Here is a 25346-nt window from a genome sequence, read left to right as displayed (position 1 = left end):
ATTTTATCAAGTATAGCAACAGAAGAGTGAGATACATAGGTTAGAAGTCCATATCTATAAAAAAATTCTTCTAAGACTTGACATAATTGTAACCTTATGTTGGACTATGAACTTAAACTTGGATGTATATATTGTCATTTAGTTGTAACCTTATGTTGGACTATGAACTTAAGCTTGGATGTATATATTGTGATTTAGGTAGTGTCATATATTGACACTAACTTGCCTGTCTGTGAACGATTAGAATGCTGAAGGCTTTCACATTTAGACCGTTTTAAAATTGTCCACTACTGAGACTTAAATCAATTTTTAATGATAAAACTGCATTATTGATTAATATGTATAAAGGACAGCTAATGTGTTAGTATTACCCTATCATTTAACTTGAACTATGAAAGAAAAATGTAAGATATTCCTTTAAGTACTTTCTGTTCAACACCTTTTAAGCGAGACTTGGATTTGAGGGGGTAATAAAACATTTATTCTAGTGTAACGTCACAGATTTGCAGATAGTTCATTTTAAATCTCTGAGGTCTACACTCATTAACACTGACATAAAAAAGAAACATTTCCATTTGCAAGATTCTTGGTAAATAAAGAAAAATATAAATATCACCAGCCACACTTCCCGCCCCACAAGCCTCAGCCATAGGGTAGAAGATATTCATGGACAGAAGCATGCTTTTCAGGGTAAATGTGACTTAGGATTCTTCCTGGATGGTGCATGTGCCTCATAGTTCCCCATTCTTCCATCCTGGAGAGAGCTAGAGGAGTGAATGGAGTGTCTTGGAATTCTCCTAACACAATGAGGGAATGCCTTCGCAGCATCCCTCCCCATCTATTGTCATGACTTGCACCTGCAGGGTGCTCACTCCACCAGCTACTGCCCACCTGTGCAGAATCCTCATTTCACTTCCCTTCATCGAAGATCCAACTGGTGGATGGAGATCTAACTTCTCCTGGCTTAATTTTCTTTATCTTAAATAAGGAGACAAATTCAATAAACTGGAACATTCTTCTGGTTTGATTGTGTAGATCAATCAAAATGTGGTCTTTGATGTTTTCTGAAATAAAACATACTATTTTATTAAAGGTAGAACAACATACACAGGTGAAAATATTCCAATCAAAGGCTGCTACCAACTTTACTTTTTAAAAAATCCTCGGCCCAATTTTATATAACCATAAGCAGAAATTTCAGAAATATTCTCCTTAGATGATAAAGTGAAAAAAAGTTTTTAATGTTACTAACCCTCTAATGAGACTTCTTTTCCTTATAGAGTTGGTCTGTCCTCAAGTCCTGTCCTGTAACCTGTTGTTTTGTTTGTTTGTTTTTTTTTACCCTCATCTTTTCCACGATGGTAAATCTGTTCTTTTTTGTCAATGTCCTTGATCTTCCCAGAGCCTGGCAGGTAACCCCACCCTGCCCTCTCCACAGACCTCCTTCCCCTTGCCTTCAGCTCCCTCATCCTCTTCCTCCTTAAGCTGCTCCATTACCAGTAACACATTTTAAATGTGGGGTTGGCTTTTTATAGACAATGGTTAGATTTAATATGTATGATTTATGTTTGAAAAGCAAGCAAGTTGTGGAAAGACTTGGGAATCAAGATTTGTTCTCGTTCTTTGATTGAAATCAATTTTGAAGGGTGGCACATAATACCACATGCAGCCTAAGGAACTTTATATCATGCTAGACTTGGTTTAGTACACATGGATCAGGATGCTGCTGTCAAAGGTGACATGCTTAAGATTTTGTTCCCCTTGGGATATTTAGGACAGTGTTCAATTTATTTTTCAATAATTGAGGCCTCTTGTCTGTAATATTTTATACTTTCCAAAGAATTTTCATTTATTTTAATTTTTTTAAAATTCTGGTAAAATACACATAGAATTTATTATAACCATTTATAATTATACACATCAGAAGTGCTGTGTATATTTGCATTGTTGTGCAACCAATCCTGAGAATGCTTTTCATCTGCAAAACTGAAACTCTGCACCAACTAAACAATAAACCCCCATTCCCCTTTCCTCCCAGCTCCTGGAAACCACCTGTTTACTTTCTGTCTTTATGAATTTGATTACTCTAGGTTCCTCATATGAGTAGAATTGCATTTTTCTTTTTATAGCTAGCCTATTTCACTCAGCATGGTGTCCTCAAGGTCCTCATCCATGTTGTAGCCCATGTCAGAATTTCCTTTCTTTTTAAGGCTGAATAATATTCCATTTTATGTATATACCACATTTTATTCATCCACTCATGTATCAGTGGACACTTGGGGAGCTTCCACCTTTTGACTGTTGTGAATAATGCTGCACTAAACATGGGTGTACAAATATCTCTTTGAGAACTTGCTTTCACTTTTTTGGATATATATCAAGAAGTTGAATTGCTGGATCACATGGTAATTGTACTGTTCATTTTTTGAGGAATTGTCATATTGTATTCCAAAATGGCTGCACCGTTTTCGATTCCCATCAACAGTGCACAAGGGTTCCAATTTTTCCATATCCTCACCAACACTTACTTTATTTTGTTTCGTTTTTGGTTTTGTTTTCAAAAAAGGCAGGCCTACAAGATGCCTGAACTGTTTATTTCACCAGCCAGTATTTTTCATTTTCTTCCTGAGGCTGAATTTCAAAACTTTAGAAGTCTACACATACTGCATTTAGACTTTCTCTATCCAGAGAAAGGGGCTGAGAGCAGAAGAGGTCAGGCCCCAGGCCGGTTTTGGGTGGGAAAAGTGGCAAAGATTTGTCCGTAACAGTCTGTGTCAGTTTTCTAACAATTAAAATGCCTTTAAGCTCTCCATCATCAAACTTTCCTCTATGGCATCTGTGACAGAAAAACACTCCTCTTTCATACACACGACACCAGCGGGGAGCAGAGGGAAGAGAGTGGGCAGAAAGGAGCGGACATTACACAGGCACAGGCCACATTTTTAATTCATCCAGAAAAAAGGATTTCTGATTTAGTTTAATGGCAAGGAGTTGTATAAAACTATAACATGTTCTGCCTCTTCCTCAAAGTGAGCTGGGCTGAATTTTTGTGATTGGAAGCATTTCTCATAATGGTGACTTAAGCGCTATAAAAAATAAAATCAATCCCATCTCTGTAAGTAGCATAAGAGCTGCTTCCAGGAACTTAGGGATGCCCACATTCCATACACACCCTCCCCCAACCCGGACATGGCCAGTTCCTCAGACAGCTACAAGGGAAGAATAAAACCCTTCTGTCAACTTTTTTGGGGAGTGAGGGAGAAGTGGTGTTTAGGGGAAATGTGGGATAGATTTTTATTCCTCCCCCACTGCCCCATCCCCCCACCAAAACCTACACACACACACTCAGCTGCATCTGCACACCCATTTTAAAGAAAGCTTTTCCTCCCTGTGACTACAGGATCCCAGCATCCAGCCTCCTTCAGGCTGCAAGATGATGCCAATTAACGGCCCAGATCTAACTCATCAACATACTACAGAAGGCTCCTGTGTTACCTCACAAGCTGAGGGGACAGGGGCAAAGAAGTGGACTCTCATGGGGGACTTGCTGTTTGTCTGAAGTCCAATCTACTCAGCAACGTTCTCAGGTCCAGGGGCTGGGAGAGGTTCTGTGGACACTTGTGGCAGACGAACTGATGGTCCTGGCCCATTGTGGTAAGCAGAAAGTGACTGAATGGGGATCAAGCAGCATCTCTCGCAAGGTAACTGTGGCCTCGGCTTCTAAACGCCTTAGAAAGGCTGGAGTCCAGCACAGCCAGTGAGCCATGTTCTCTGTGAGAGGCCAGGAAGGGAACACGGTGCGAGGAAAACACCAGCCCAATGACACATTGGTCTCGTACAACTCAGCCAAGAGCACCTCTCCCTCTCTTGGAGTCCACAAGGGAGACTGTCCCATTCCCATCACAAAGATGAAGACTTCACTTTGCTGAGGATGCCAAGCTAGTGAGGTGGGAAGGCAGCCAGAGACACTGCAGCCCACCTGTGACGCCGGCTTGGTACACAGAGTATGCCAGAATAAAATTCTACAGTTCTCACTGCCCGAAAGAAACACAGAGTTTCTTTCTTGCGGAGAGAGGAAGGAGTACAGGTGACCCGCCCAACATGAGATCAGTGTGAATTCAGTGCCGCCTGCTGAGCAAGGTCCCAATCCTTGATGCTGAAGTCTTTGCTGCCGTTGACAGCTGAGAACGCTGAGGGTAGACACAATGTTGCCATGCTCATACTTGCAGAACTTGCTGACGATAAGTGGCCGGTTCTCATCCACCTCCCACAATTCACCAGCACCTGAATCAGAAGCCGCTATGATACCTCTCTCCTCCCCCAAGTGAGGTCAGCCACTCCAGCCTCCATCTGGGCTCCAGCAGAGCAGAAGCTTTCTTTGGGAATGGCACAGGGGTCCTTAAAAAGGCAGAGGGGGCCGGGCTTGGTGGCTCACGCCTGTAATCCCAGCACTTTTGAGAGGCCGAGGCGGGCGGATCACGAGGTCAGGAGGTTGAGACCATCCTGGGTAACACGGTGAAACCCCGTCTCTACTGAAAAAAAAATGCAAAAAAATTAGCCGGGCGTGGTGGCGGGCGCCTGTGGTCCCAGCCACTCAGGAGGCTAAGGCAGGAGAATGGCGTGAACCCGGGAGGCGGAGCTTGCAGTGAGCCGAGATCTCGCCACTTCACTCCAGCCTGGGCAGCAGAGCGAGACTCCGTCTAAAAAAAAAAAAAAAACAGAGGGACCCGGCCCAGCAGTGACCACTGAGACTGGAGGACCCGGAGCAGGAGCAGAAGCCCCCATGGGACCGGTACCGCGCAGATTCCAAATACTTTCCATGCAGGCCGGTGCGTTAGGGGTCGGTAGGGAAGACGGATTTCCTTCGGCATCTCCATAGTTCCAACTCCAACCTGGATTCTGCTCTGGTAGCAACTCCGACGTGCTGCACAGTTTGTTTTTGGTTGTTGTTGTTGTTTTCCCCTTGATAGTAGCCGTCCTAATAGGTATGAGATAGTATCTCATGGTTTTAATTTGCTTTTCCCTGGTGTTTAGTAGTGCTGAGCATATTTGTATGTGCTTATTGTTCATTTGTATGTCTTCTTTGGAGAAATCTCTATTCAAGTCCTTTGTCCGTTTTTAAATAATGTTGTTTGGTTTTTTTCAATTGGTAAGTTGTAGGATCTCTTATCTATTCTGGATATTAAACCCTTATCAAATATATGATTTGCAAATATTTTCTTCCATTTCATTCGTTGCCATTTCATTCTGTTTATTGTGTCTGTTGATGCACAATGATTAATTTTTATGTAGTCCAATTTATCTATTTGTACTTTTGTTGTCTGTGCTTTTGGTGTCAGGTACAAGAAATCATGGTCAAATCCAGTGTCATGAAGCTTTTCTCTGATGTTGTCTTCTAAGAGTTCTATAGTTGTAGCTCTTCAAATTTAAGTTTTTAATTCATTTCGAGTTAATTTTTGTATACGGTGGTACTTACGGGTCCAACTTTATTCTTTTGCATGTGGATATCTGTTTTTCCCAACACCATTTGTTGAAAAGACTGTCCTTTCCCCATTTACTGGTCTTGGCAGCCTTGTTGAAAATCATTTGACCACATATGGATAATTTATTTCTAGGCTTTCTATTCTGTTTCATTGGTCTATATGTCCCTTTATGCCAGTACCACACTATTTTGATTACTATACCTTTGTAATACGTTTTGATATCAGGAAGTGTGAACCCTCCACAGTTGTTCTTTTTAAGATTGTTTTGGCTATTCTGGGTCCCTTGAGATTCCATGTGAATCTTAAGATGGATTTTTTTTTTTTCCGCTTAAGCAAAAACATTAAGATTTTGATAGGGATTGCATTAAATTTGTAGATCACTTTGGGTAGTACTGACATCAAAGCTGCCATTTTTGGTGATATAGGATCACTCTTGATTTCAGAATTTTTGTTCATAGTTGACAAAATGAGATAAGGAAAACAACCATATGTAATGAGTTTCCAGAGATGTGAATATCAAAATATCAAAGAACATTCACTCTGTGTCCTCAGCTCAGGAGTCAGGCTTCTAGTTTCCTTTCTAGAACTCATTCATCTTTTTTACCCCAGCCTGCCTTACTTGTAACAGTACTGGATATGAGCATTCCTGTAAGAGCGCTTACAGAAATTCAACATGTGAAATGTTTTAAGCACCCACACTACTTTCAGTTCCAGAGAAAAAGGACTTTTGAGATGATAAGTGGCAAATAACATGCCCACTCTAAATGTAAACTCCGTCCCTTGCTTTCTACAGCAGTAGGCCTTTACCCCCAAGGAACTTCACATTGTCCATTTCACATTTGATTTTTATTTCTTCCTTTCAGGTTTGAAAATCTGAACCTCCTTGGCAAAGCTAACTTTTAAATATATCATTATGAGAGAGTCTAATTATGTTTTAGAACCTTCATGGTCATTTATTTTTCTTAAGGGCCATTCATTTACCTGTTTCATTCACTTAGATTGAACACCCATCATGATTTTCAAAGTCATTTTGAAATAATGGAAACCCTGCCCAGTCCTTTAAAGGAAAGAGCTTACTTTAACAGATTTTGAGGGGTATCCTAGCAACCAGTCCATAGTGAAATTTATCAATTTCTTAAAGGGAATTTGCACTAAATCCATGAAAAAGACACTTCAATTTTCGTTTCTTAGGTCCATCTTTTCTACATTGTTCCAGGGATTGGACTTGATTAGATATCTTCACTTTTGAGACTTCATTTAATGACCATTGAAAACATAGTTGATGTTCTTCCACTCATCGTAGCTCCTTTCATGCCATTGGACTCTACCTGACAATAGATAGATGGCTACATAGAGAAATATTTCTAAGTTGTATAAGTATCCCAAAACTTAGTGCAAAAATTGAATCATATTTGTGCTTTTTGTTCTTATTTCTGTACATGCAAAAATACAAGGCAAAATCTTGATCCCAAGAAAAGCCAAGGCTTGGAAAGCATATTCATTCATGCCAATCTTGGCTTTGCTGGGTGCTATGAATGAGAGAATATTTATTTGGTCGTGCTTTCAGATATTAGTTGTTTCCAAGCTGCAAATGTTTTAAAAAAATTCTGAACGCAAATCAAAATAAAAATTTTCCCCAGGTATGTAGACAAGTCAAGCATGAAATAGCATAAACGGAGTATATATTCTGCAAGTAGGATTTAAAATCGAGAAGGCTATTAAAATTAAATAGCATTAACAATTCAACTCTAGATAACCCAGGAATAATGCCTGCATAGAAAATTCATATGGGTGAGCGAGACTTATTCTCAGTCTTTTTGCTATCTTGAAAAGCAAAATGAAATTGTTCTGTTCATTGGTCTATGGGATTTAGAATTCATGCATTGTTTACAATACAGTCATTTAGTGTTTGGCTAGATAGAAATGGACATTTGTTTAAGGACATGCAGGTATAAAAAGTATATACTTGTTTTAATTAGTACTGTGATAATTTAATTATAGGGAGAGAATTTACATAATTCAGCTGGCTGACTAATGTTTCCTTGATATGTGCTGGTGAAAAAATGAATACTTTAAGCATTTAGTAGCTGATATTTACACTGATAGCCTATTTCTGGCACAATACCCACTAACAGAGTTTGAATTTATATAGAATATTTTTCCTTTCAAAATATTAGGTATTTGGCCAGATGCAGTGACTCACACTTGTAATGTCAGCACTTTTGGTGGCCGAGGCAGGCGGATCATTTGAGGTCAGGAGTTTGAGACCAGCCTAACTAACATAGTGAAACCCCACCTCTACTTAAAAAAAAAAAAAAAAAAATGACCTAGGCATGGTTGCTCATGCCTGTAGTCCCAGCTACTCAGGAGGCTGAGGCAAGAAAATTGGTTGAACCTGGGAGACAGAGGTTGCAGTGAGCTGAGATCACACCACGGCACTCCAGCCTGGGCAACCACTGTCTCAAAAAAAAGAAAAAAAAGTATTTAATAAAGATTTGTTATGTTTATTTCACCATACTAATTATCTTTACCGTCTTTTTATCTAAATGTACTCTGAATTATTTAAAATTTTATTCTCTCAGTTATTCTTTGAGCTCTTTTAATATTACTTTTGCTTTTTTCATCATGTTTGCTTATTTTTTATTTGTTGCATCTATTTTTAACTAGTTTGAAAGATTATTGTTCTTAAACATTTGATCCTTAGCTCATTGAATCCTGCTTTATTTGTTTTCCTTTATCTTTGGTTTCCTGAAAGGAGTCAGGTTATTATTAGTTTTTGTTGGCCACAAGGAAGTCTGAGGGGGTGACAGCAGCAGCAAGGGCTCACACCAAGGAGGTGGGAAATGTTGGAACCCATCCACTTCCCTGGTATGGTCCTTCTCCTTTGACTTCTCTCATCCCCAAGGCCATCAGTGTTGATTCTCCAAATAATCTTAGCCAGCGCCATTTAAGCATCCCCCACAGGCTAAGAAGGCTTTACAAGGCAAAATTGTCTTATTTATTCAAACAGCACACTTGGATTCCTATCACCTTAGGCAGTCCTCAATTCACAACTCCCAGAACAGCAATTACTGACTGAATAGCTGTATGCTGACTTTATGCCCTATATCTGCTGTAAATTGGTTGTTTGGAACTCAGGAAGCATTTTCCAGAAACATTCCCATTCTTGTGTCTGGGTTCCTAGGTCAGTTGGCAAAAGCCCAGGGAATCTAAACCAGTCTGACTCTTCCCCTTTTTTCTTTTATTAAAAAAAAAAAAAAAAAAAAAAATCTTAGCATACTGAAGTCTTTTCTGTATATATTTACAACAATCCCAAGGAATTGGGTTTTTATTGAATAAGTTTTAAGCCACTCCTTCCAGGGTTAAATGAGGTAAGGGGAGAAATAGACAGGGATGGCAAAAATGAGCACAGAATGTGAGCTGCAGTCTCAGATGGCTGTTCCTGGAGCAAATGTGACAATTGGAGAGTAATTCCAGCACAGGGGACTGAGGACAGTGGAGGCAGAGATAAGCACAAACACTTGCTGAGTGAAACTATCAAATATGTGGGGCACTTGGGATGGGAGTATGGACACAGAGACCAATGCATGTCTGTGTTTTATCTTCAACAATGCTAAACAGATTTATGAGCACCTCACTAAAATGGACTATGTGGGAGATCCTCAAGAGATTCCAGAGAGTAAGAGATGTCAAATGGAAATTCATGGTATAGAACTTATCATTACTAATGGTTTTACTCTCAATCTTGAGGACCTCCAAACGGTTTTTCCTTAAGATCTTAAATTTCTCAATCTGCAGCTCTCTACTGCCACCATGGTGGCAGGCATTCAGCCACTGAACTGGAGAACTGAATACTGAAAGAAGCCAAGACTAGCACAGTGGTGTTGTAATACCCTTAATTAAAAGAGAAAAGCATTAAATTACATTAAAAACAAAATCGTGGGCTTTTGTTTTGTTTTGTTTTGTTTTTCGTTTTCTTGAATGCTGATGATTAAGGAAAGGAAAGTCTAATTAGAGGAGGATAGAGAGATTTGGAATGGGACTTGTGGCTGCTTTCAAGTGCTTTGAAAGTTGGTGGCATTGATTCCTTTTGAACTTTTTTCTTTTCAATGTTTTTATGTGTGAGTCTGGATTGTTGCCCTCCAACCCTCCTGCTCTTCCCTCACCACACACACAATCTTTTAGTTTGGCTCACAAATGAAACAAAAATGGAACTATAAATGAGAAACAAGAAAGGTGGATTCCTGAGATTAAGTATCAGAGAGGAAGAAAGTGAAAGGGATCAAAGGAGATATTGAGGGGGAAGATTTCTCAAAGCAGAACTGAGAGAGTAAGGAGAGAGACAGAAAAGGAGATGAGAGCAAGGGAGAGAAGAAAGCAAGGGACAAAGGGAAAGAGTAAGGCAGGGAGAAAAAGGAGGAGAGAGAGGTTGCAGAAATAGGAGCGCAGCAGATTCAGTGAGGATCTGATGTTAGCAATTTCAGATGGGGCAGAGAAACTTTTGATCTCACAGTTCTTTTAGCTAGTGCTGTGGACCTGCAAGTGCTTGGTTGAGATCAAAGAAACTTGGAATCAGAACAGCTTAAGGACTTCGTTCTTATCTCTGGCTTCACATTAGATCCGCCCAGGGAGTTTTAAAAGCCACCTAGACCTGCCTCACCTCCCAGAAACAGGGACCAATTGACCTGGGGAGTGGCTCGGACACCAATATTTTTTAAAGTTAACTGGGTGGTTGTAATGCCCAGTCATGGTTGAGACCCTAGGCAGGTCTGGAGACATTGAGGCAGTACAAAACTGGCTTTGTGTGCTTGTGGGATGCTGTTTGTAAGCTAGTTGTCACCCTGAGGAGCTTGTCTACATCTGAGTACTTTTAAAAGACTAGCTATTCTAACAAAAGAGGACCCCTGGGGTGCTCTCCTGTGCTGAACTATTTCTAAGGAGTATGGGCTCCACAAAAGCTGTGGATAACCTGAAAAAATATAGCATCTATGATAATTATCAAATAGGTTCTTTCAACCATATTATTCTTACGTTATAAATTCTTTCATTCTTTTTTTTTCTTGACACAGAGTCTCACTGTTGGCCAGGCTCCCAGGCTAGAGTGCAGTGGCGTGAACACAGCTCACTGCAGCCTCAAACACCCAGGCTCAAGCATTTCTCCCACCTCAGCCTCCCATGTAGCTGGGACTACAGGTGTGTGCCAACATGCCCAGATAGTGTGGTTTGTTTGTTTGTTTTTTGTAGAGACAGTCTCATTATATATTATATTACCCAGGCTGGTCTTGGACTTCTAGGCTCAAATGATCCTCCTGCCTCAGCCTCCCAAAGTGTTGAGATTACAGGCATGAACCATCACACCTGGCCAAAATATTTCTTTGTAAAACAACTTGTTCCTAGTCCCCTTTTTGGTGGCTCTTCTGCTGCTCAGATATACAAAGAAAGAAAGCTCTTTTGCTTCAAACTGTCAATTAATATAGGCAAATTTCTCAAACATTAAAGAATTTTGCAGCTGGTCAATAAAAAAATTACTACAGCTGGATTTTTAAAGCAAGGGCCAAGAAATTTGAAAGAAAAGATCCTTATTAACTAGGATATTATCATCATTATTAACAACTACTCTTTAATGAGCACCTACTGTGTGCCAGGCATCATATTAGGTGAGTTAGAGAGGAAATGTCATTTCATGCTGACTACTCTCTATCCAAGGTTTAAATGTTGTTGACAGTGATTACAAGAGCTAGTCGAACATTTAAAGGAGTTTTGTTCACATTCCCTGAGAAGTCATTGCAGTATAATGGCAACTTTGTCTGGAAGTTAGAAACCTAAGAGACCTATTCGTTTCTCCAAGTTGTGGCTCTTTTATTATTAAATGTGTTCAGACTGCATGATTTTGTAAGTTTATGAAAATCATGATAAGAATATGTAGTTGGATAAAACTATGAGCTGTTGGGTGCAATACTGGTTTATTTCTGGTGCTTTGCAATTTCCATTTCCATTATAAATGTCATTATTTTGATTCTCACTCAGCTCCCTTGTGAGGTAAGCAGTATAGATATCACCTCGCCATTTCTGGAAGCAAGCCTGGGAATGTTATTTTTTCTTAAGAAGTACTACAGAAAGGGCAGTCAGTTTTTTTTCTTTCTTGCAGTGTGAAGCAGTGGGAAAAGTAATTGAAAGGTTCTATGACTGCTAAAACAAATATACAAAGAAATGTAAAAGCTTGACTTTTTCACTATGCATTGCAAATATTTTACAAATTTTCATTTTATAGAAGAAAAAAATCACGTGAATTGTTTCTCTCTAAAGTACTCTCCTTGAAAAGGCAGTTCAGTCTCCTAGCAACCAACACTTCTCCAAATGAGAAAAATGTCTGGAGGAAGGGAGACACTACAATTACACAATGAATAGAGCAGAATTCTCATGAGCCTGGAAGAGACTCATAAAGGGCATCTTAGCCCATTTCCATTTTCCCAGCGTCAGCTTTGGGGATTCTCAGAAGCTCCAAACAGAATCACCAGCAAGGTCAAATGTAGTGGCTTACCTTATGCCTAGGCCTGGTACTGGGGCCTCTTCCCTCCCACCCCCTTGGAGCTTTGCTCTTTATAACCTTAAGAGTAAAATCCTCTGGAGTAGTGCTGTCAAAAATGGCAGCTACTAGCCTCATGGTTTGAGGGGGGAAACCAGTATTTTCTCTTCTACACCCCCAACAACACTTCTGGTCACCAAAATGTGTAGAGCTTTTTCCTATGAAAAGCAATTCTCCAATTCTCTGAGGACATCAACTGGATGTCCTACGATTTAACTCAATTCTGACACCATTTACCTGGAGATAGCATCTGATCCCACAGGTTAAGGACTCAGTCCCCCAAGAAGGTCCCCCACTTCAGATGTCAATCACAAGTAGTGAGCCCCGGGTTGCCCGTAAATTCCATCTGACTTAGCTAATAATAACAGGTCCACTCTGGCAAGGGCAGCTCTCGGAACTCAGGAAAACATTTTACTTACAAAATTACCAGTTTATTACAAAGAATACAATTTAGGTATAGCCAGAGGGAAGAGATGCCTTGGGCGAGGTACGGGGGAAGGGATGTGGAGCTTTCATGACCTCTCTGGGCCACTGTCTCTCACAGCACCTCTACGCATTCACCAACCCAGAAGCTCTTCAAACCTCATCCTTTTGGGTTTTTATGGAGGCTTCATCTTGTGGGTGTAATTAATCAAATCGTTGAGCACTGGGATCAACTCAACCTTCAGACCCTCTTCCCTTTCAGAGGTGGGGGGATTGGAGCTCAAAGTTCCGACCTCTAATCACGTGGTTGGATTCCCCAGCACCCATCCCCCTAGCCTGAGGCTGTCCAGAGCCCCCAGCCACCAGTCATCTCATTAGTATATAGAAAGACATGACTACTTCAGAGATTGCAAGGGTTTTAAGAGCCATGTGCCAAGAAATGGGGAAAGAAGACCAAAATATATATTTCTTATCATACCATACATGGCTATTTAAATTAAAAGACTGAAATTTTAATTACCTAAAATTAAATAAAAAAGCAGTTCCTCACTCACACCAGCCACATTTCAAGTGTTTAATAGCCACATGTGGCTAATGGTTGCTATATTGGACAGGTCAGTTTTAGAACATTTCCTTCATTCCAGAAAGTTCAATTCTGCTCCAGAGGCTGCTCTGGAGAGTGCCCACAGATCAGATTTGGATAGAGAAATTTCAGGTAGAAAGGGTTTGGTTGTATGAGGGGCATTGAAATTGCCTCTCTGAATTTTACTTTCATCCTTAGATTTTTCTCACCATATTTACACATTAGTTTTTTTTTTCATATAGTCCCATCCAATTGAAAAAGGAATTTTGAAAATTGGTAAGTTAACACTATGAATGCAACTAAGAGTTGCAGAGGGCAAGAATGGGAGAGGACAAGTACTTTGGGACAATCATGCAATTGATGTTTTCTGTAAATTTAAATCTGAAAGTTTATGGTACGAGTAGGAGCAGCAGGTCACTAACAATAAAATTCTACCTCAAGATAAGTTGATATGGGATAGCCTGAAAGTCTTAGACATTGTTGTTTTTTATTCCATTTTTGGTTTGCATTATTTGGCCAGCACATGAGCAAATGCTGGCATTCATGTTTGGGAATGAATACGAATTTGAAAAGATAGAACAGGATTTTCTTCTGGATTTCCTAGTCTTCTCTTTTTCTTTCTACTTATACACTACGTTAATAAGCTGCTTTGATGCCCTATGCACATGAAATAACTCAGTGCTTTGGAGGAGAAGATGAGGCAGAACTGGACTGTGGTGGTCCTGTATTCTGAATCCATCTGGACTGAGACCCTGAGAGGACCCGGGTATTAGACATCGGTGGAACCACCTTTGCAAAATTATGACAGCAAGAGAAATCTGACATAGTTGATTCCATCTTGCTTCTAACTTCAGAGCTTTCCTCAGTCATCTCTGGGCATAGGCCAAGCTAACTTTGAAAAGAATTTAATTTATAGTTTAACCTTAAAGTGAAGATGATAATACCCCTTCCCAAAACTAAACTGCCTTTGTAAAACTAAAGAAAAGCCACAAGGTTAGGCTCATGAGAAAGGGTCCCCAATTCTGCGAAGACGTAGATGTAATTAAACAATAACTAACCATTGTTCCAGAGGTCACAAGGTTTGTAACTTCTCCAATTCCTCCTATAGATAACATCGCTATTTGTAGAACCTAAGATTGGCCTTTTGAGATGTTTTTCTGAGATGTTTTTTCTGCATTTCTGATGACTGGCTGTCTCCACATGCACCCTCATGACTCAGCCAGTCCTGTGGTCACACCCAGAGGTAGACTCAGTGCATGGGACCATTTTCCACACACCTATAATTGCTTCTTCAACTAATCAGCAGTACCTATTCCCTAGCCCCCTGCCCACCAAACTATCCTTGAAAAACTTTAACTCTGAGCCTTCAGGGAGACTGATTTAAGTAATAACTCTGATTCCCTCTTGACTGTCCTCCCATGGATTAAACTCTGTCTTTACTGCAATGCCATGATCTTAGTGAATTGATTTTGTCTGTGTAGTGGGCAGAAAGCACCCACTGGATGATTACGTAAGGACCCATCAGTGAAATATCCAGCTCAGGCCACTGCTAGCACAGATCCCCCAAATGGAGCCTTAGCTCCCACATGGCTGTGGGAGCCAAGCAGTCAATATGTGCCTGTCAAAAATGGATGCTCTTATTCTTTTTTCTTTTTTTTTTGTTGTTGGGACAGGTCTCCCTCTGTTGCCCAGGCTGTAGTGCAGTGGTACAATCAGAGCTCACAGCAGCCTCAGTGTCCTGGGCTCAAGTGATCCTGCTACCTCAGCCTCCTGAGTAGCTGGACTACAGGCATGTGCCACCACACCCAGCTAATTTTTGTATATATATATATTTTTTTGTAGAGATAGAGTTTCACTATGTTTCCTAGGAGGCTGGTCTTGAACTCCTGGGCTCAAGCAATCCTACTGCCTCAGCCACTCGAAGTGATTACAGGCGTGAGCCATCACACCCAACCTGGATGCTGTCATTTTTGATGGCAGTCTGTGTTTTCCTGGAGGGAGGGGCATCCATGAATGCTGTAGCAGAGAACTCAGCTGAATCCATATATCATTCGTCGAAGAAATTTCACATCACAGTTTTAATTTTAATTCCAGGACTCTCATAGTTATGTCCACATTTATAAAAATTTATTCTGTGCTTCCACAAAGCAGTTCTAAGTTGTGTTTCTTCCTCCATAAAGTGAACATTATTTCTTAAGAAAATATTTTTACAGATAAGTCTCTGGAAGTCTTAATTTTAGAAAATGTATGTCAGCTTGAGAGGTGAGAATAGAGCAAAACCAAGAGATACCTGAGAATTTGACTTAGTGTATAGAAGTGTGGCTTCCTAGGAAATGGCCAAATTTAAGGGCTCTGTGATCTCTTGTACCCACAGGGTGCTGGGCAAGACATGATGGAACAGCTATGCTGAAAGGGAGGATGTTTACTGACATGCTCAGGGAGTGATATAGCACCCACATTCCTGACCAAGGGGAATCAATCCCAAAGGAGAATCCAAGCCAGAATTGATCCACAGCACTAGTGAAGGTTTAAAACATTGCTCTTTCCATGTGGCTGCAAAATACAGAAAGCAGATCATGGCAGAGAAAAAAACAGATGCACAGAGTTGGCTGAGTGTCTAAAAGTTTCAGGGTCATGATCTTGTTTCGTTAATGACTAGAGCCAGCAGCCGGCAATCCAGAGCACAGGGAAGCAAGCAAAAAACACCTTCCCGGAAATCAGTGACTAGATCATAATAAAAGGGGAAGCGTTTTAAACATTCATTAGACTCAGATGGGTAACTTTCTTTATTTTTAGGCAAATCAACCTGCAAGCCCTATTTTGGCCCAGTGATAGAAAAACAACTTTGCCAATTCAACAAAACTCAATTGCTTCTGGTTTGAAATACAGTCAGGTCAGAATTTAAACTTAAGAAAATATTTCTGGGGCCCTCCTGCTTCACACACACACGTAGACATCCACTCATGTTCTTCCTGCGTCTGGAATCTGAGGAGTAGCTATTTTTTTCTACTGTGGTTTATAGTATCACACTGTCCACTCTGAAACTGCTCTCCTAGAGCTCTATACAGGAATTGGGGCATGGATTTCCCAAACTTTTGAATACTCAAAACAAACTTGGGGGTTCAATATTGCCTCGTTCTGGGACTAGATGCTGGGGATGAGGTATGGGATGGGGAGGGGCAGTGAGTCACCATTTTATTGGTGTCTAAATGCCTTTGCTCTCTCCTTTCTTTTCCATTCTCCCTTCAGTCCTCCAGGGACAGCTGCTGTCTGTCCTCAGTGTAGAGGGAAACTGTTTACACACGTGTACATTCTTCCTCTCCCCGTGACTTATAGCATGCCCAAAGCCTCCAGTGCTCCACTGTCTAGCTCTCTGGAAACACAAATCTTTGTCTCTCTTAACAAAGCCAGCCTCCTGCAAATGAATGCCTTGCTTTCTTGTTTGTTATTTATGTTAGAGATGGGCAGAAATTAATTTAGCACTTCAATTGATGTATTTGTTGTAGGTTTTACCCACCTTCCTCCTGGGAACAATGAATGCTTTTGATTAATTGTGTGCCAGTCCCAGAGGCTACTAGAAACTACTAGAATCACAGGGAATGAAGAAATCACATTAGTTACAAGGTCAAATATAATGCTATAATGATGATAATGGTGATAACCATTATGTTGAGCTTTTATTATTTGCCATGCACTGTTGTGAGATCTTTCTTTGTCTCATGTAATCCTCAGATCAATTCTGTAAAGTAGACACTGTTCCCATCATAAATTTTTTTTTTTTTCTTGAGATGGGGTCTCCCTCTGTCACATAGGCTGTAGTACAGTTGTGTGATTGTGGCACACTGCAGTCACGGCCCTCCTGGTTCAGTGATCCTCCCCCACCTCAGCCTCCTGAGTAGCTGGGACTACAGGTGTGCACACCCATGCCTGACTAATTAAAAAAAAAAAACTATATATATATATAGAGTTTGTAGCGACAGGGTCTCACTTTGTTGACCAGGCTGGTCTCAAACTCCTGACCTCATGTGGTCCTCCCGCCTTGGCTGGGATTCCAGGTGTGAGCTACCGTGCCTGGCCTCCCATCCTACTTTACAGATGAAGAAATTCCCAGTCTCAGGAAGGAGAGGACGTGTGACCAGGATTGTCCAGCTGGGAACTAGAGGACAAGGGATGCGAACCTCCGTAATCTGACTCTGGGATCCCTGTTCAGACTCACTCACCATATTCCTTCCTCACTGAGTGTCATGAACATCCCCCAAACTGCAGAAGAACTAAAACAATTATCAGAGCATTTCCAGCATATTGTGTTAGCTATATACTCTTTCACACTTTCAAAGGAAGATCACTTCCATAATAAAATCTACCAGAACATTCAAAAAGAAAAAGCTCTTCAATTGATGTTGCCCATATAAGGGCAAATGATGTTATATTGCCCTTAAATGAAAAAAAAAAAAAAGCAAACCAGTGATGGAGATAGCCCCAAAAATGAAATTATAATGCTTCAGAGGCCATATTTGACTTGGAAATGTGTTGCCTGAGCCAGCACGAATTCTAAGGGTATCTGCATTTTTAGGAGGGGCACGCACTCCTGGTTTCATGTACTCCCTGCTATCTTAACCTTGGCTCATTCACACATTTATATTACTCACTGGCTCCTGAAGAGAGTTGAATTGCCATTAATTAATTCATCTGTGATTATAGGTGTAAATGCAATGTATTAGATCCTTGTCATTTGCAGATCTACTTTTCGAAGTGTGTGACCTGTAGCTCTTTTAAACTTTGTTAAGTACAAGTTTTAAATCCTGCTCAACATGTCACACAGGGCCACAAATAAGTGAGCCTGAAACCACCAGAACTCACATCTCCAAGTTTTGTTCTACAAACATAAAAGAAGATTTTTTCCGTGTATTGGGGGTTAAATTATGAACTATCAAAATAGCCATACATGTGAATATATATAAATGTCGTGCTGTGTGCTAGTAAGTATAAAATAATCACCTATCACAGCCATGCAAGGTTTAATCTAGACAATATTCAGGAGCAAGGCTACCAGAAATCAACACAATGAAAACACCAGGAGTGGCTCCAAGAAACAAAGTATGTTACAACTTAAAAAGACAGCCCGACAAATCAGTCTGGGATGTTTTATGTAGCAAGAAACAGCTTCAAATACCTAAGCAGGCCCTGGGGGCATTGGGGAGTGGAAGAATCAGATATTCTTAATTACATCAAAGATTCATGGAGGATACTTCAAGTTCAGCATATTTTATTTAAAAGGCAGAATGTGAGTAATACATTAAAATATATACACCAAGAATGTACTCTAAGTCATAAAGGATATTTTCATGTGAAATAGGGCCAAATATAATTATCTGAAAATTGTGCCCAACTCCCTTGACAATACTGAGTTAGACAGTTTATTAAGTCTGCATATCAGTTCTGTAAAAAAAAAATTTAAAAATAAGACAAAATGCTTCTCTATCCATATGGCCTTTGTGAACTGTCTGCCTGTGGGAGATTTGTTACGTGTGAGAATGAAAGTGCAAGAAAGATCCAATGTGTGAGAATGGAGTGCCTTTCCTGTAGTTTTAGGGAGTGGACTGTGCCCAACATGGGGCCACCTACTAAACAACCCTTGGTGTGTGCTTGGTGCATGACTGGAATGCTGACCTATAGCATTTCCCCATTTTTGTTTTTAAAGCTGAATTTTCTGCAGGTAAACCAGAAACATTTGGGTACTCCAGTGAAGTGATGTTAAACATGTTCGTGCATATGTTGAGGGCAGGGCAGGCCATCCGACCATGTGTTATCACACACTGCCAAAAGCAGACGGTTGGAATTATCAAATCCACGTTACAGACTCAAGACAATATCTCCTCTTGTCCACAGGATGGACATAGGATTTTCCAATATCTCCATACAAAGAAATTCTTCCAGGGAATAGTTTCCCCAAAGCAGGCAGAAAATGAAAGCCCTTCCATCTGAATGATATTAATTAGCTGCTATCTCCACCATGCCTGGTCTATCTACTGTTTACACGTGATCAAGAATGTGGGAGATGGCTAAATTTCAGCACACAAAAAAAGAAGTATGGAAATTAGAGAAGTCAAAGAATGGCAAGTTGGTTAGTCATTTGAGTTTTAGAGCTATTCTGGGGCCTGGGAGTCTCACGGTGCTATTTAAACTCAAAGACCATTTGGAAGCTTTTTTCAATATTCAAGTTATGTGAGTTTCAATATTTATGCTGAAGTTAATATTATAAAGACGACTCTATCTTGCTTGCTTGTGGAAGAAAACAAAGAGAAGTGGTTAGTTACATGGTTTACCACTCAAGGCAGTTGAGAGCTTGCCACTTCATCGTTAGTTTGTGCGGAAGCTGTGCTGGGAATTTTATCCGGATGGCAAATGGCTGAACATGGAAAATTAGCATTTCAGATGAACATCTTGTGCTCAGAATTGAAAACCCATCAGGACATGTAGGCTCTGGGCCTCAAAGGCCCTCATCTGGATAGAGCATCATTGACCACCTGGAGCTAAGCCATCTTTACCTCTCTGCCTTTGCAATCTCTACTTATTTGTTTCCTCCTTCTTGTTTGCTTATTTCGGCTTTCAACTCTACTGGGCATAAAATACTTGTGTTTTGTCCAGGGCTCAGTAGTCATGAAAATCTCAAAGTTTGACTGCACCACAGTTGGGGGTGTTTAATTAAGACTAGACACCATCCTAGAATTTCTGTGCCCACCAGACTTGCATTGTGATATTCCAGCAAGTCAAAAGGAGCAGACAACGTAGCTAAGCGGAACTGATATACATAGAACATGGGCAGAGTGAAAGGAAAAGAAACACAGGATTTATTCTGGCATTTGCTAATTGGCTGGTCATAATCTTCACTGTGGCCAAAGTAGGTCTCTTTATCGTGAAAACTTAATGTTTTTAAATGGCAAAGTTCCTTATGGAGCCTCAGAAGGATACATTGCATTTAAGGAGACAATGTTAATTTGTTTCAAAAACTTAAGTGCATGGAGATGATGACCAGATCAATGCCATGATTTCATTCTGAAAATTCTTTTCTGTTTATTGCCCTGAGTGTGAATTACAGTGTGAGGCTGCCCAGCCCTGCACTTGCCCTGAATTCTGTTCTGTGTCACAGAACCTGCTTCATCTTCTTCCTTGCGAACACAGCTTGCTGTAGCCTCGACCTCCTGGGCTCAAGCAATCCTCCTACCTTAGCCTCCTGAGTAACTAGGACTACAGGGCCGCTCCACCATGACTTGCTAATTTTTTATTTGTACTTTTAGTAGAGATGGGGTCTCCATATATTGCCAGGCTGGTCTCAAATTCCTAGGCTCAAGTGATCCTCCTGCCTGAGCCTCCCAAAGTGCTGGGATTACAGGTGTGAGACAGCATGTCAGACGTACTTCACTTTCTTACAACCCAAAAACTGCAAACAATTTCTAGGATCAGTGAATTTTAAATTCACCCCTGTCTAGCCTTGCCTCACCTTGTCCATTTTCATTCTTTATTATAATAATGATGGGAGAGGAGGACTGCTTAAAAAGGAAATGCAAAGAGAGCAGCTAAGCCAAGAAGTAAATCATGAAGTTTGCTGTTTGGTCAGTCGGCCAATCGTTTCTGTGATGAATCTACTTAGACTTAATTTCCAATATTGATTTATTTATAGGGCATGAACTGGTAATTAGTTATTGACTCTGAAAAACAAATTATTTACAAAGCATATATTCTGTGATGTCTCATGATACCAGTGAGTTTTGGAATGACCAATGACTTTTCAAAGCAGCTTATTCTTTACCTGTGCACAAAAGTCTCCAGTGGCTACTATGCTGCTTATGAGAAATCCAGGTCTAACTCATTTGAAAACAATCATTCTGAGAACAAACCTTAAAATATAAACTAGTCTATGTGATGAAATAATAGCTAAGAAATAGAGTCAAAGAAAGGAAGAAGCCTGGGTGTTGAGGCTCTCGCCTGTAATTCCAGCACTTTGGGAGGCCGAGGTGTGTGGATCACTTGAGCTCAGGAATTTGAGCCAGCGTGGGCACCCGTTTTTACAAAAAATAAAAATATTAGCCAGGTGTGGAGGCTGAGGCATGAGAATTGTTTGAGCCTGGGAGGTTGAAGTTACAGTGAGTCATGATCACACCACTACACTTCAGCCTGGGTGACAGAGTAAGATCCTGTCTTGAGAAAGAGAGAGACAGAGAGAGAGAAAGGAAGAGCTAGATGAACCTCTTTTTGCAAAGCAGTATCAAAAGGGGTTTGATTGAATAAATATGCTTTACATTTCCTTTCGGCCTCACCCATCTTTGCGATGCCCTGAGTTGCCCTGAACCTATTTATTATTGGTATGCCACTAGACAGAGGTCACTTCGTCTCTCTGCACCTCCATTATTCTTTTATTCAAACCCACCTTAAAAATAGCTTAAGAGTATAAAATATGTCAATGTTTCAAGATGGAATTGACATTTCAAAATAAAATGACTGCTTTCAAAAACATTAGAAACATTTTTCTCCACTCTTAAAGTCATCATCGTACCTGCTGTTAATTTGTTTACTCAGTAATTCTCTCCATAAGCAGCTCGTGAGGACTTCTTACATGCCCTGTTTTGGGTTTGTATTGGCAAATAGCATCAACTCACCACTGTCCTAATACAGTTGACAGCTATGGTCTGGAGCACATACCTCCTAAAAGTAAAAGGCTTAAAAAAGTTCTCTGGGCTTTAAAGGACCTGAACCTGAAGATGGCTTAAATAAGTGTGTCCTTCAGTATCTTTAAATAATTTGGTTGAGGGAAATCAATAAAACTCTACAAAAGAGAGTCACTAAAGGTAGACACTAAAGGTAAAGTTTTGTAAATTTGAGTTTCTAGCAGTAATCAAGTGGCTGTTAGTTTTAAGGCCTGAAAAGAGACGGGTCAGGGAATGTCTCCAGTTCTCAGCTCCTCTGTTTATAAACATATGTATAAAGGGAGGACCACTTGACTTTTCACCTACTCTGTGATCACAAGGTGGCAGTATTTCTGAACTTTGCTGCTGTTGTCATTTCAGGTAAAATGGAATTGGGCAGAATTGCTGCAGGGAAGCCAGAATAAATTTAGAAGAACCTTAGCATGTGAAATAAAACCAACCAGAAAATAAAAATAAACTGATTATTTTCCACATTTTGTTACTTTGCATTTTTGGAGGCATAAGCCTATGCCTAGGAGTTAAAGGCATTTGAAAGGCTACAATTTAGTGACGTCTTCTCAAACTCTCACATAGTGAGAGCTGGTAAAGGCCTGGGGAGGATAGGAGGGTGATGAGCCTGGGAAGTGAACTGAGGTCTGATCACAAAGGACATTGCATGCAGGAATAAGGAGATTTGACTCTAGCCCTTAATGGGAGAGCCACTGAAGGCTTTTAAAACAAGAGGGGATGGTAGTGGAAATAATCAGATTGTCTCTTTGGAAAGATAACTATGAAAGTATTTAGTAGTTTTTCAGTGGGGGGAGGGAACATGTTTAGTATTGGAGGTAGGCTGACTTGTCAAAAAGCAATTCCAGTCATTTAAACAAGCCCTGATTATCCAGATTCAAGAAATGGTGGAGAGATGGAAAAAAAAATTAAATAAAAAATATAGTCCATTGGACTCAGTGAAAGAAAGGAAGTTTAGGAGAGAAGGTGGTATACCAATGGGGCCTGTTAAATATCAGTTGGAAAAGATTCGTCATCCATTGAGAATTAGGAATTCACATTTGAGGGAGAAAGAGGCTGTGTGATCTTAAAGTCATAGATTTGAGTATTGTTGGGGTCTAGGTAGGAAGCTGAAGCTAAGAGAGTGGGCAAAGGAGGGGTGTCAATAGTGGGGACACCCCATCTCTTAGCAACATTCCTTAACATCCTTGGCACCTGGTCCTTCTGAGGCATCATCCCTTCAAATGATTTTCCCTCAAATTATAATCACCATGGCATAGCAATATTCTTCTATATGGCAACTAATATTTTCTGAAACTTATATAAATATTGAATATATGCATCTTACAATTACCTTTCTGTAAGCTGTGTGTATGGGCATCTTGATTAAAATTTCCTGTTTGTAATGATCTGGAAACATGTAATCCAAATAAAAGAGACGTGTTTGTCGTGCAAAAGCAGTTTTAAGGCAAAATGTGTCCCCTCCAGCCCAGCCCCCTATAACTTTACTTTGGCTTTTACCCAGTTACTAAGTTTAAAGCTATACCTGGACAAGAAAAGGAGAAGAGAAGAAATCCAGAGAAAGTTGTCAATCCTACCTGGGTATCAGTGGTTCTTAAAACAAAAACCACACAGGCCAAGTACAGTGGCTCATGCCTGTAATCCTCTCACTTTGGGAGGCTGAGCTGGGAGGATCGCCTAAGCTCAAGAGTTTGAGACCAGCCTGGGCAACACAGTGAGATTTTATCTCTACTAAAAAGATAAAAATAAAAAAAATTAGATGGGCATGGCGGCTCATGCCTGTAGACCCAGCTATTGGGAGGCTGAGGTGGGAGGATCACTTAAGCCCAGCAGGTCAAGGCTGCAATGAGCCATGATTGTGCCACTGCACTTCAACCTGGGTGAAGTGACACAGCAAGACTCTGTCTTGAAATACACACACACACACTTGGGTCTTGTCTGTGGAGATTTTGATCCAGCAGGTCTGAGGAACAAAAACCAAGAGAGAATGGTTTTATGTAAAAGCCACAGGAGAAGCATTTAAAAGAGAGACTAGGACACCCTGCCTAACGCAGCAGAGATGCTAACTATGAGACAGATCAGACAGTACCCTAAAAATCCCTACACCCATGAGGTCCTTAGGGGGGCTGCCATTGGGGTGTGAAGGACCAGATCGTTTGCTGAAGTGAATTTGTAACAGTGATGAAGGAGGTTCTTGTAACTCAAGGAAAGGAATTTGTTGACTAAAGCTTTGTTGAACAGCGGTGGGGACCCATTTGGGATTGGAACCTATAGATTTAAAATGATTTCAGTTTGCATGAATTCATAAATTCAGTCAATGTTGTTGTAGGCACTGAGGACAGAGAAGTGAATAAAATTTACCAGAATCATACATTTTAGAGAGAAGCGGACAATGAACAGGTAACTCAACAAAGATGTTCATTTTAGAAAGTGGTAAGTGCTGTTACAGGAAACAAACAGCAGTGGCGAGACACAGAAGGAAAGGAGAGTTACCCACAGGAGCAGGTAGCATCTCAAGGAAGGCCAAACAAAAGGAAAAACTTGTTTGGATTAATCCAAAAGGATGTGGGGAACGAGGAGGCTGTGGAAGGGGATGATGCCTTGGAAGGACTAGGTGCCAAGGATGTTAAGGTATGATGCTAAGAGATGGCTGAAGCAATGAACTCTGTTAGCCAGATTGGATATTAATGAAAGCGAAGCTGTCTTCTAAGTTCCGTAAGTCTTTATTCCCACAGCATTATTTGTCTTCTAATGTAATTAATTTTTGTTACCTACCTCCTTACTAGATCCTGGGTTCTTCCAGGAAAGGGACCTTCTCCACCAGATTCTTCCTTGAATTCCTAATACAAATACTTCATAGGTCAGGATGGTTTCCTTCTCTAATCCCAACTGAAAATATTTGACTCTCACTCCCCCTTGTGGTACTCTAATATACCCCAAATGATCTTCCTCTTGTGTAGGGAGATGATAGGGTCCTCCACAACCCCAGGTAGCTTGTTTGTCCAGACAAATGAAGAGTAATGTTAGAGAAAATCCTTAAAGATGACAGAACGAATTCAATGGTTTAAACTGCTTATCTTGATTTGATTTAAAGATTTCTGGGAGAAAACAAAGAGATCAGGAATGGATGTATTATTTGGAAGCTCTTTGCAAGAAGCTGGGAAAACAATTTTTATCTGAGTTTGAAGAAAAAGGGGTTAAGATGATTTATTATGCTGTAATGTATTTATTCAATAATATAGAAGATAATTATGTCTTTGTCTACCCTGAGACTTTCTTCTCATTGTATTATGTCTCTGCTGCAAACTCAGCTCACATGAGGAAACTTACATGCATTTAGATACTTTAGCTTGAGAACAGCTTTGTAGTTTGATAGTCAAGCTCTCTAACTCAGTCATTCTGTTAAAATGTCTTTTATTTCAAAAATCTCTCATCATAAGTTAAAAAATGGTTATCTCTAAAGAAAAAAACTGTAAAATGTAATAAAATTTAATTACATTCTGTATCTGCTTTTAACTGCTGTATCTTTAATGGCTCTATCAATCAAATAATCCAAGGAT

General features: G+C 40.3%; 1 pseudogene; it reads right to left on the bottom strand.

Annotated features, from left to right (window-relative positions):
• Positions 1 to 3567: 3567 nt before the first annotated feature.
• On the bottom strand, positions 3568 to 12147 carry LOC112624384 (annotated as a pseudogene).
• Between the last annotated feature and the right edge of the window lie 13199 nt (positions 12148 to 25346).

This window comes from Theropithecus gelada, chromosome 5 (genome assembly GCF_003255815.1).
Source record: "Theropithecus gelada isolate Dixy chromosome 5, Tgel_1.0, whole genome shotgun sequence".
In the NCBI taxonomy this organism is placed as follows: domain Eukaryota; kingdom Metazoa; phylum Chordata; class Mammalia; order Primates; family Cercopithecidae; genus Theropithecus; species Theropithecus gelada.
This window is presented reverse-complemented; position numbering and strand designations above follow the sequence as displayed.